Source organism: Solanum stenotomum, chromosome 1 (assembly GCF_019186545.1).
Source record: "Solanum stenotomum isolate F172 chromosome 1, ASM1918654v1, whole genome shotgun sequence".
NCBI lineage: Eukaryota > Viridiplantae > Streptophyta > Magnoliopsida > Solanales > Solanaceae > Solanum > Solanum stenotomum.
This window is the reverse complement of record NC_064282.1, coordinates 57919131-57931073: the sequence shown is the minus strand read 5'-3', so window position 1 is coordinate 57931073 and position 11943 is coordinate 57919131. Positions and strand designations below refer to the sequence as shown.

Sequence of the window (11943 nt, the reverse complement as noted above, 5' to 3'; positions counted from 1 at the left end):
TACCTCAATATTTGTAGCTAACCCATGTTCTTGGCCTCAACATAAATAAGATCACCTCATCTATCCCATGACACAGTATTTCCGTAAAATTTCTAACAAAATTTTGGGAGTAAGTTTTGAAAATTCATTTTCAAATATATGTTTGACTGTGAAATTTGATCAGATTTTAAAAATCTGATCTTCAAATATTTTCAAGTTCCCAAAAATTAGGTCAAAACAATGTTAGACTTTTTGAAACTTCCATTCACAAAACCTTAATTTGAAAAACTCAAATTTCGAATTTTAACTTGGAAATCCGTGACTAAATAAGAGTTAGGTACATAAATAAAGCACAACCCCTTCGGCCCTCCCCCAACCACCCACAAAAACCAAAATATAAGTATAAAAATTTGAAGCCACATTATTTCAGTGCACAAGTATAAAACTTTGTTATTTCTCTTTTCAGCGGCCACCCCCGTTTTCCACCGTCCAACACGCCACCACAAGCCAAAGTTCTTAACCTAAGCTTCATTTCCGCAATGGGAACATGAAATATTAGGGACATCTTGACTTGTTTTAGTTCCTCTTTGAACTTCTTTGCTATCAGCTCCGGTGATGGCCGTGCCAAGGTAATATTTTTCCCTCAAGTGAATTTTCACTCGTATTAATTAATTCTTTTCACCATTTTTCGTACGTGAATAATTGTAGCTAATTATACTTTTTGTATAGTTTCCGGCTATTCAACTTTTACTTTTAGGAAAAAAGAATTAATGTTGTCATGCATGTATATGTTGTGCCTTTTAGTTCATGCATATATATGTTGTGCCGTTTAGTTCTTCTTTTTTCATTTTGTATGATGTTTTTTACCGTAAAATGGTATAATTAAATTTCTAAGGGTGGTTTAAAGGCATACGGATAAAATTGACCTTATTATAAAATAGATGACAACAATGGAACGATAAATGAGTGCAAGAACAATAATAAATAGTTTTATTTAGAATCTAGATTATGAGCTTGTGTTGTTGCTTAGGAACAAAGTAGCTTAAGTAAACTTGAGAACAAAAAGCTTTATAGTTTAAGCTTATGTAAAATTGTAAGTATTGAGTGTTAATCAGGAATTGTGGAGCCATTTATAGAGAAACCCTAGGGTTCAATTATAAAAATGGGGTTACTTGAATAAACAAGAAAAAAAATGTAAAAATGAAACAAAGATTAAAGAAAGCAATTAAAAGATATGTAAAATTCGAGAATAAAATTTTCAAATTTCAAAATGAAGTGCTATGAACTTGAGCTATCTTAGTATTCAAAATTAGCAGACTAAAACTAATTATGATACTAATAAAGTCAATTCAAGAACTTAGATCAAAAGTTATCTAGACCTCTATTTCGAAGAAATTAGAGACAACGATTAATAAATGACTAATTACCTTCTTTAATTACTTTAATAAAACCAAAGATATAAAGTTAAGAATTTAACTTACCTTTAAAGAATCGTTTCTTATAATGTTGTAAGATAAATTCATAGTCACCATACACAGAGGTGTAAAGGAGAGAAACCTCTCAAATAATATTATTCATGTCTTTTGAAAGTAACAAAATCCACCCCTACATATAGGAGAAACCTATTCAAAATAGCATGAGATTCAAATCCTACTTTTAATTAGAAAACTTTTAAACTATGAAACTTTAAATTAGGAAAACATATGATACAAATATCAAACTTCTTCCTAAAATTAGCTAACAGGAATAAGGAGAAAATTGGCAAATTTGCACCCAAAGCCCACATGACTTCATCTTATATTTGGGCTCTATATTGTGTGATTTTCAGCCATTGTTGGGAGAGAATTCAACACACTTTGGGCTGAAATTTCAGCTCTCTTTTGTGCTCATGTTGGGCCCTCTCTTGGACTTCACATGGTTCATTCATTTAAACGGCTGTTGCTGATGGACTGTTTTGCAAAATTGATTCCATGTCGGGGAACTTGCTGCACAAGTTTAAAGCTTCCACTAATGCAATATCATCTTTATCCATTTCATCACGTTTGTATCTATACATGTTCATTGTCTTCGATGATGGCTACATTTTGAGAATCTTGCATTTAGTCAATCTGGATTAGTGATTGAACGATTGACATCTTTGACCCCTTCTGTAGTTTCTATAATGCAAAATGGGTACTCTCGACAATGATACCAGATCCTGTTTGCTAAGAGTTAGCAAGATTCTTCTCATGTCATATTTGATCACTATATGTTTTGAATACATGTCATTGCTCCATTTGTGTCCTCTTCACCCTCTACCTTCTGTTAGCGTTCCTGTAGTGGTTTTCTCCTTGTAGCAACCGAAATTCTATGCTTAATTTGTTTCTACTGATTTTAGGGATTTGAATATTTAGTCATCATAGTTAGTTTGGTCTCTTCATGTATTTTTATCCTTGTTCTCTTTGAGTAATATACAAATTATTCTCCATACCTTATGAGTGAGATAGTATCAGAGCCAAGTTAAGGTTTCGTTTCTTTTCTTTTTTTCTCTGCTTTGGTCACTTATCCATGAGTTACCAGTTTCCCTCACCTTCGGCAAAGGGCGAAGATCTTTTAGACAATTTTTTTCTTTTGTTGACTGGATTTAGATTGTTCCGCTATCTTATCCAGCATCTGTGAAGATATACAAATTTTTAATTGCAACATCAGTTTACTCTGATCACTTTTCGTGTTGTTGTGTTGGATCCACTGCTGCTCCAGTCCCTATTTGTCTCTGTTGCTTCAATATTTGTTACCAAGGTCTGCTTTAATTTTTTGTTTATCTATATCTGGTTGGGTTTGCTGGTTTCAATTGTTTTCCAGCGTTTGGAGTTGTTTAATTTGGAAGCGCTCTGTGGGATTGCTCTCTGTGAGGGCTTATTTGGTTTGGAATTGATATTACTATATTTTGTGGTTAAATAACTATTCAAGCCTTGTTTTTGGTTGATGTTGTGGTGCTCTTGATGTTTGTGAATTCCAACCTCCTAAGGTATGTTCCTATAGGTGTAGGGAGCCCAATGTATCTTTGTGCATGGTCCATTTGAAATTTTATTACTTTCAATTGTCTTGGATAAAAGTAGGTTCAAATTATTGAATTCATGTCTTCAAGAGTAACAATAGCTTCACCCCTCGGTAACACAAAAGTGTTAGTCTCAGAATACCACCTTTCTACCTACCCAGAAATTAAATTTTGATCCGCCTGGACTCTATAAATTGAACTTTTGACAGCTCCGTAAATTCCTACAGCTTTCCATATAGGGTGATGGATAGCCTTCATTGTTTCAACCCATTCTTTCCATTTCATTGAAAGTCTCCTTTCATGGTTGTAATAGATGTAGGGATCAACAAATGAAATGGAAAGAATGGGTTGAAACAATGGAGGCTATCCATCACCTTGTATAGAAAGCTTCCAGAATTTACAGAGCTGTCAAGAGTTCAGTGTATAGAGTGTAGACGGATCAAAATTTGATTTTTGGGTTGGTAAGAAAGTGGTGTTCTGTGACTAACATTTTTGTGTTTCCGTAGGGTGAAGCTATTGTTAGTCTTGAAGACCTGAATTCAATGGATTGAATCTATAGGTCCCTTTCTGCATTCACTCTGCACATCTATACAATTTTATGCAATATTAATTATTAAAGAAAAAATGTCCTAAAGCTTGAGATTATTGTCGTCTTGTGCCATTATGTTCTTTTAATATCTATTCTTCCCCCCCTTGTGTAATCTTATAGCTCCAAATTCTGTATGATTTTGGAGTTTATTTGATATTCATAGCTATAAGTGATGTTTGAGATGTTTCAAAATATTTTTCTTACTGAGACAACGTCGTGGAGTTACATTTGATAAATTGGAGTGCAACTTGTTTACTTTTTCGATCATCTATTTCTTTTGAAAATTTCAGTGAAGACAGTCTGTACCATCATTAAATATGATGGCAATTTGCATTGTGATACTAGTGTGTGCTAACATTTCTTTTTTTGCATTAAATAGCCCCATATATCGTGCAAATGCTAAGGGGGATTCACTTCCCTTGCATAAGATTCTTGATCAGGTTTATGTCAAGACTAAAATTAAGTCTAATGTGAGCAAATGTATCACTTAAAATTGGCCCAAACTTTGTGATCACTTGGTTTTGTTGGCAGACTGTTCTTTTGTGTCTGTAGTCTGTACTATATCCAACACCTTGTTTTTGAACTTGAGGTGGTTGCTTATTTTGATTGCAAGACAATTTGTCATTCCCTAAGAAAAACTATTGTATAGATTAGAACTACAAATAAAACTAGTTACTCCATGCTGGACTTGTTCCTAGGTTGAAGCAAACTGTAATTTGAGATTCTCTGTTGCTATCAGATCCTTGCTATATTGGGGCTAATCGTCATTTTTGGAGCTTGTGATCCACGCTTTAACACTAGTGCAGCCTTTTTAATCAGTGCTCTGACTCTAATGTTTTTGTGCTGAATGTTATATTTTTCATCTTAAATGTGCGAAGGAACTTTCTTCACTTCTCATTGCTACTTTACTACTAGTGAAAGTGCAAATTACGTGACCAGGTGAGAATTCATTAGAAATCTGTAGTTCACTATCACTAGTTATTGTTCTCTTGTCAAGAGAGAGAAAATCTGTTCACGAGTTGAAAAACAGAAGTCTATTTCCAAAAAATTGTGCACCATGACCTCCACAGGCTTCACAGAACAACTAAGATTGTTGAACTCACTGAACTTGAGCTTGCACTTACGCTTGACCCATAAAAAATTTGGTTAATTAGCTAAAGTTGTTCATCGCTGCAATTTGTTCTTGTATACTAGTCATCCCATCAACCTCTAGAATCTCTTCACTGCATCTTTTATTGGACTCACTGGTCCACTAAGGATTACTGGCCGCCAACCTGATTAAGGCTAAGAATGAATATCTAAAGCCTTCACCTTTCATCTACCTAAAATCCAAGATCTCACTCCTCAATTTAGCCCCCTTCCCAAATGGAAAGAACCTTGCAAGAAACATTTTTGCCAAATCATCCCATGAAGTGATAGAGTTGGTAGGGTCAACTAAAAGCCACCTCTTGGCTTCCCTTAACAAAGAGGATAGAAACAGAGTGAGTCTCACATTCCGATCAGACATCCTGTGTGATGTAAGTATTTGTGATCTATAGGAAATTCTAGAGATGAGCCTATGGGTCCTCTTATGGTAAGCATGTGAACTTCTCGTTTGTGTTTAATAAGTGCACCATATTCTACTCTAGCTCCCATCTTCTAGTAATGTTAGGTTTTGTAATAATAAAGTTTACACTTTCTACTAGTGGGATTGCCACTTCGCATATTGCGATTGGGGCTTGTGGTTGAGCTGTCAGTACTACAAGTGGTGGGTTGCGAAGCACTTGCAACAAGGCTTGCTCCTTCAACCTCTGATAAAGGAACCTTTTGGGTTTTGGTTGGAGCGAATATAGATTTCCTTTAATTTTGGAGGGGTTTGCCTCCTGTCAGAGTTTTGCATAAAAGTTGTCATCTACCCACAACAGCTAAGATTAACACCTGTAACAACCAAAATAACAAAAATATCTCAAAATTTTCAACACTATACTACACTATTTATTATAACTAAAACAAGACAGGTAAATAAAATTGATATCATAGAGGTTGTTCATAGAGAAGATAATAAATTGCGCTATGGCGCTTGCGTAATCTCTTCATATTTATATACAATTGCTATGAAAATTTCTACCGTTTCGCTAACTCACAAAGTTGATATTATAGTGATGGTCTCTCGAACCTTTAACCATCACAAACTATCCTAGCTGCAAATCCGTTTCGCAGAACGCATCCTACTCCCCTTAATCTAGTTCTATCTCCAACTTTCCTCTCTCAAGTTCCATTAAGATTATCCATTTATCCTATTGATCACAAATCAACGTAATAGTAAGTATAAGATTAAGAGAGAAAAATATATGGTAGAAAATCGCAATAACAACTATATAATACAAGACGAAGTTCATACTATGGCCATAACCCTAGAAAGAGGGCTTTTAGCCACTCCAATCTGATTACAAAAGCTATAATTCATGTTATAAACAAGAAATAATGCTAAGTAAAGAGAAGAAGAGTTAACGCTAAGAGAATTTTTCCTTTGCTCTTGCTCTGTGCTTCTACAATAGTCGTCTACTCCTAAAAATGGCATGAGAAATGGACTCACTCTACAAATAATTATGTAAATTTCAGGAATCTGATTCAAGATTACATGGACAAAGGTTTGTTCCGGATAGCAGACCGACCAATGGAAATCGAGACAGACCAAGTATGGTTATTTATATTATTTAAAATACAGAAAAGGGCCCACCAAATCGGACTAGGAAAATGCCATTGTCCACATTTGATGCACCTTGCGGTGTGAGGCAATGGTAGGGTCAATTTCTGCAAACTTTGTAGGGTAGGGTGCTTGTTTTTACTATGATTTCCACATTTTACATAAGAAAATAATAGCAAATTCTACTAGCTCTACCTTGCACATAAATCTGTAATCAGACATGTAGCAGATTGACCAAATAGCTCCAAGGTTACCCTTCAAAGTAGTGACTAACTTGGATAAGTTTTCGAATATCCCATATTTTACACATTTATATTTATTCCCACTTGCAAACGTTAGGCCATCAGAATGCCACGATGATTCAAATGAGTAGTCCACATGTCCACACAAAGGGTAAACAACTTCTCCATTTTTGGAGTTAACCAAAAAATCGATAGTGATCAACAAGAGAAAAATAGGCACTCTAAATTTTTGCCCCAATACAATTAGTTGGAGTGTAACATGTCCCATCAGCAAGTAGATGATGTTGATTATGTATTAGATGAATAAGAAATGGAAGAACTAGATGATTTTATTGATGGGTTCTAGGGCGTAGACTTGGGTGGGTTTGATTAGGATGTAGATGAGTTGCAAGACATAGACTTTGAATGACTTTAATTTGGATGTAGATGATTTCCAAAGCGTCTGTAGACTTAGGTGGCTTTGATTAGGATGTAGATGAGTATGAATACATGAATAAAGAATCCAAGATGTTAAGAAGTCTCACATCGGTAGAGGGATGGACAATTTGTCTCCTTATGTGGACTTTGACAAACCTCCCTTCACGACTTAGATTTGGGGTTGAGTTAGGCCCAGGTGTCATATCTTTGCATAAAATATTTCAACTGTCGAGGTAAGGAAGGTAAAAGATATTCAAGGGATCCCATAGGAAAGGGTTACCATAGCCAGGGAGACGAGTAGGAAAATAAGACTACAATGCTATCAGAACTATGAAAATATTCCTCAATCTGGTGAGACATCAGAAAAGTAGTGAAAAAACACAAAGAAAGACAGTTTATACTATTATTTTAGATGGAATGCAAGATCCATTACATCAACATTATCTCTCCCCCAACTGAGGAATTTTGGTATGAGAATCTTCTAAGCATGACGTGTACCTTATGTCACATTTTTCTATCATTCATTGGTCATCATTGACCAGCGCAAAAACTAAAATTTTCAATTTATCAGGTCATGTAGCGTCACTCGAGAAACATCTTGAAAGCCTTTTAGAGGGATTTACGGAGACCCTAGTAAGCACTCTAACTGTGAAAAGTAAGTTTCTAGTGGATTGCAAAGAAACTAATCGTCAAGTACATAGATAATCCTAAAGTCTGTTTTTGTTCTCGGTTGACATATGACGATGATGCCATTGTCACTGCTATTAAGACTACTAATACTATCAGCGGTGCACTTCTTTTTATAGCTTCAAATAATAATTCTAGAGTTAGAGATTTTGATTTGGAGAAATTTCAATAGTCTAAATATTTCCAATTCCCCTAGCCAGTGATGCCATCCAGGAGTTAAAGATTGCCATCAATAATTTGAAGCTATTAAATGAAGTGCACCACTGACAGTGTTATTAATCTCAATAGAAGTGGTAATGGCATCATCGACATAGGTTGGCATGAATAAAAGAAAACTCAAGTCTTATTTAAATACTTGACGATAAGTTCTCCATGCAATCCACTAGTAACAAAAATCTTATCTTTCACAACAAGAGTTCTTACTCATGTCTCCTTCAATTCCTCTAAAAATCTTTCAGGATGATTCTCTAGTGGCGCTACATCCCATGATAACTTGAGAATTTCAGTTTTAGCACATGTCAATGATGACCAATCAATGATAGAAAAATGAGACATTAGGTATACATCATGCTTAGATGGTGCCCAAACCAAATTTCTCAGCTAGGGTAAGAAATCGTTAATGTAATTGATCTTGCATTCGATCTAAAATCATAGTATAAATCGTCTTTCTTTATGGTTTTGCACTCCTTTTCTGATATCTCACCAGATTAAGGAATATTTTCATAGTTTTGATAGTGTTGTAGTCTTATTTGCCTAGTTGTCTCCCTAGTTATGGTAACCCTTTCCTTAGGGATCGCTTGAATACCTTTGTTATTCCTTACCTCAACAACCGAAATATTATGCATTCTTTTATTCATGTAGTCATACTCATGTACATCTGAATCAAAGTCACCTAAGTCTATGCATAGAAACTCATCTATATCCAAATCAGAGTCATCCAAGTCTATGCCTTGCAACTCATCGACATCCGAATCAAAGCCACCCAAGTCTACGCGTTGGAACTAATCAATTAATTCATCTAGTTCTTTCATTTCATATTAATTTGCTACGTAATCGGCTTCATCTCCTTGTTGATGGGACGTGTTACACTCAACAAGTGATGACTAACCTAGTAAATTAAACTACATGAACTAAAAAATTGATGATGCCATTTATTTATCTTTTGAATATGCATTATAATATTAGTAAATCTATACTTACACACTTTTAGAGAATCTTGATAATTTTCCTAGTAATATGTGTTTAAATGGATACTAATTTAAAAAAAATTAAAATTCAAAATAAAGTAAAACATTACAAAATAAAAGTATAAAAAGTACAAGAAATTTTAAGAAGTGTTAACTTTTATCAACCAATGAGATACCTTGTACAAAAAGCATGTCGGGGTTACTATGCTCACCTCGCACTTACATTACCACATGAGCTTCTTCTTTAAATTTCGAAACCCCTGAGCTTAATTCCTGGATCCGCCACTGATCGCGATATGTTTTTTCATTAACTCCAGGAATAGAAAGGTTGTTTGTCCTTTATGTAGACATGTGGACTACTCATTTGCATTATCATGACATCCTGCTGGCCTAACCTCTGCAAATGAGAACCATAATAAAACATGCAAATTATGGGATATTCAAAACTTGTCTATGTTAGTCTCTACTTTGAAGGGTAACATTGGAGCTTTCGGTCAATCTGCTAGGCATGTGATGAAATATTTATGGGTATGGCTGAGCTTGTAGAATTTTTGTACATTTTTTTTTGTAAAATGTGGATATGAGGTGGAATAAGAAAATGATTTCTCTGGTGACATATCACGAGTGTCTTTTAGTCCTAATAGAGAGTCCCTTATCATTGGTGTGTGGAATCACATATTTAGTAGCCTCCTTGAGTTTGGGTGATGACACAACTATTCATATCTTGATGAAATAATATAAGCACTTTGAGGGTAGAAGGGGATGATATTTAGGTTCATATTTTTTTTATCGTGCTATTTGTAATGTAGATTATCTCCATCATTTGAATGATAAAACTGAGTGTGGTCTCCTTTATAACACAGGCCACCTACTTGGAAAAGGATTAGTATATAAAATCCTATTTGGTACCCTAGGGTGTGGCCGAGTGGTCAATGAAGTGGTTGAGATTCCTACGTCTTAAGGTCAAAACTCAACGGGGACAAAAACATTAGTTGATTCATTCCATCTATACTAGTTTTGGTGAACAGAGTTACCTGATAGTTGTTGCTAGGGAGGTGGTAGGTCTCTTGTAAATTTAGTCGGGGTGCATGAAAGATGATCCGATCATAACAGTCATAAAATAAAATAAAAATATATAATCCTACTTGGAAAAGAATAGTACTGTAGTTTCCTAGTCGAGAAAGGATTCTAATATAGTATCTATAGATATGATCTCAATGTAATAATGTAGATACGCAATTCAATAATAATTCTCAAATTGTAATGGAGCTTCTACGATCAGGGTAGAGAATCAAATAGCTATCGTTGCTGGCAGGCGAGTATGACCAATATATGCCACCAAGTTGGCCAATGGTTATATTAATAAAAGTAGAGCCAACGATATATGCATGAACCCCATATTCAGGGGAAGAAAACACAACTAGACAAAGCAATGTGCGTCAATTTCCGGCGACTTTCTAGGATTGGGTGATTATTTCTACTATGATTTCCTATGGAATACAAGATCCTATACATCAACATTTCCTCACCCCCAACTGAGGAATTTTGTCGAGGCATCTTCTGATGTCTCATTTTTATATCATTCACTAGTCATCATGGACCTGCACAAAAACAATAATTGTCCATTTATCAAGGCATGTAGCGCCACTCGATAAACACCTTGAAAGCCTTTAAGAGTGATTTACAGAGACCCGAGTAATTATTCTTGTTGTGAAAGATAAGTTGCTTATTGCTGGTATATTGCAAGGAGAACTAATCGTCTAGTATTTAGATAATCTTGGTGTTTGCTTCTGTTCTTGACCAACGTATAACAATTATGCCATTGCCATTGCTATTAACATTAACAACACTATCAGTGGTGCACTCTATTTTATAACATCAAATAATGATTCTAGAGTTAGAGTTTTTGATTTGGAGAAATCTCAACTATCTAATCATTTCAAATTTCCCTGGCCAGTGATGCCATCCTGGAGTTAGAGATTGTCATGAGGACTGAGTGATCCATGATTCACTGGCTCGGGAAAATGGAAATGGTTAGCTATTTAAAATTTCTCGAAATCAAAATCTCTAACTCTAGAATCATTATTTGAAGCTATAAAATGAAGTGCACCTTTGGCAGTTTATTTTAATCTCAATAGCAGTGGTAATGACATCCTCGACTTAGGTCGACGAGAACAAAAGAAAACTCCAAACTTATCTAAATACTTGACAATAAGTTCTTCTTGCAATCCGCTCGTAAAAAACAACTAATCTTTCACGGCAAGAGTGCTTTCTAGGATCTCCCTAAATCTCTCTAAAAGGATTTAAAGATTTTTCAAGAGTGGCGCTACATGCCTTGATAAATTGAGAATTTCAGTTTTCACCAAATCAATTGAACAATGAATTTCAAAGAAATGAGACATTAGGTACACATCATGCTTCGAAGGTGCCCAAACCAACTTCCACAACTGGGGGTTGAGAGGACGTTAGTACAACAAATGACTGAAAAAATTAGACATCATGCACGCCTCATGGTTAAAAGGTGTCCAAACCAAATTCCTCAGTGGGGGATGAGAGGACATTGATGTTATGAATCTTCCATTCTATCTGAAATTATAGTTTAAATTACCTTTCTTCGTGGTTTTGAACTCCTTTTCTGATGTCTAACCAGTGTGAGGAATATTTTCATAGTTCTGATAGCATTGTAGTCTTCTTTGCTTAGTTGTCTCCCTGGTTATGGGAACCCTTTCTAGGGGATCCCTTTAATATCTTTGCGCTTCCTTACCTCTATAGCCAAAATATCTTACATTCTTTTATTCATGTAATCGTACTCATCTACATCTGAATCAATTCCACCTAAGCCTACGTCTAAGAGCTCATCTACATCCAAATCTAAGTCATCCAAGTGTATGTCTTGCAACTCATCTTCAACCGATCAAAGCCACCCAAGTCTACGCCTTGGAACTCATCAACAAAATAATCTAGTTCTTCCATTTCATATTCATCTTCTATGTAATGAACTTCATCTCTTTGCTGATACGACATATTACACTCCAACTAAATGATCTTGGGGAGAAGATTTATGGTGCTTGTTGATCGTGATAGGTTTTTTAGTTGACTGTAGGAATGGAAATGTTTTT

At 35.2% G+C, this 11943-nt stretch overlaps 1 pseudogene; it reads left to right on the top strand.

Moving 5' to 3' along the window:
* Positions 1–518: 518 nt before the first annotated feature.
* LOC125854763 (uncharacterized) overlaps positions 519–11943 on the top strand; it is a 153476-nt pseudogene continuing 142051 nt past the window's right edge.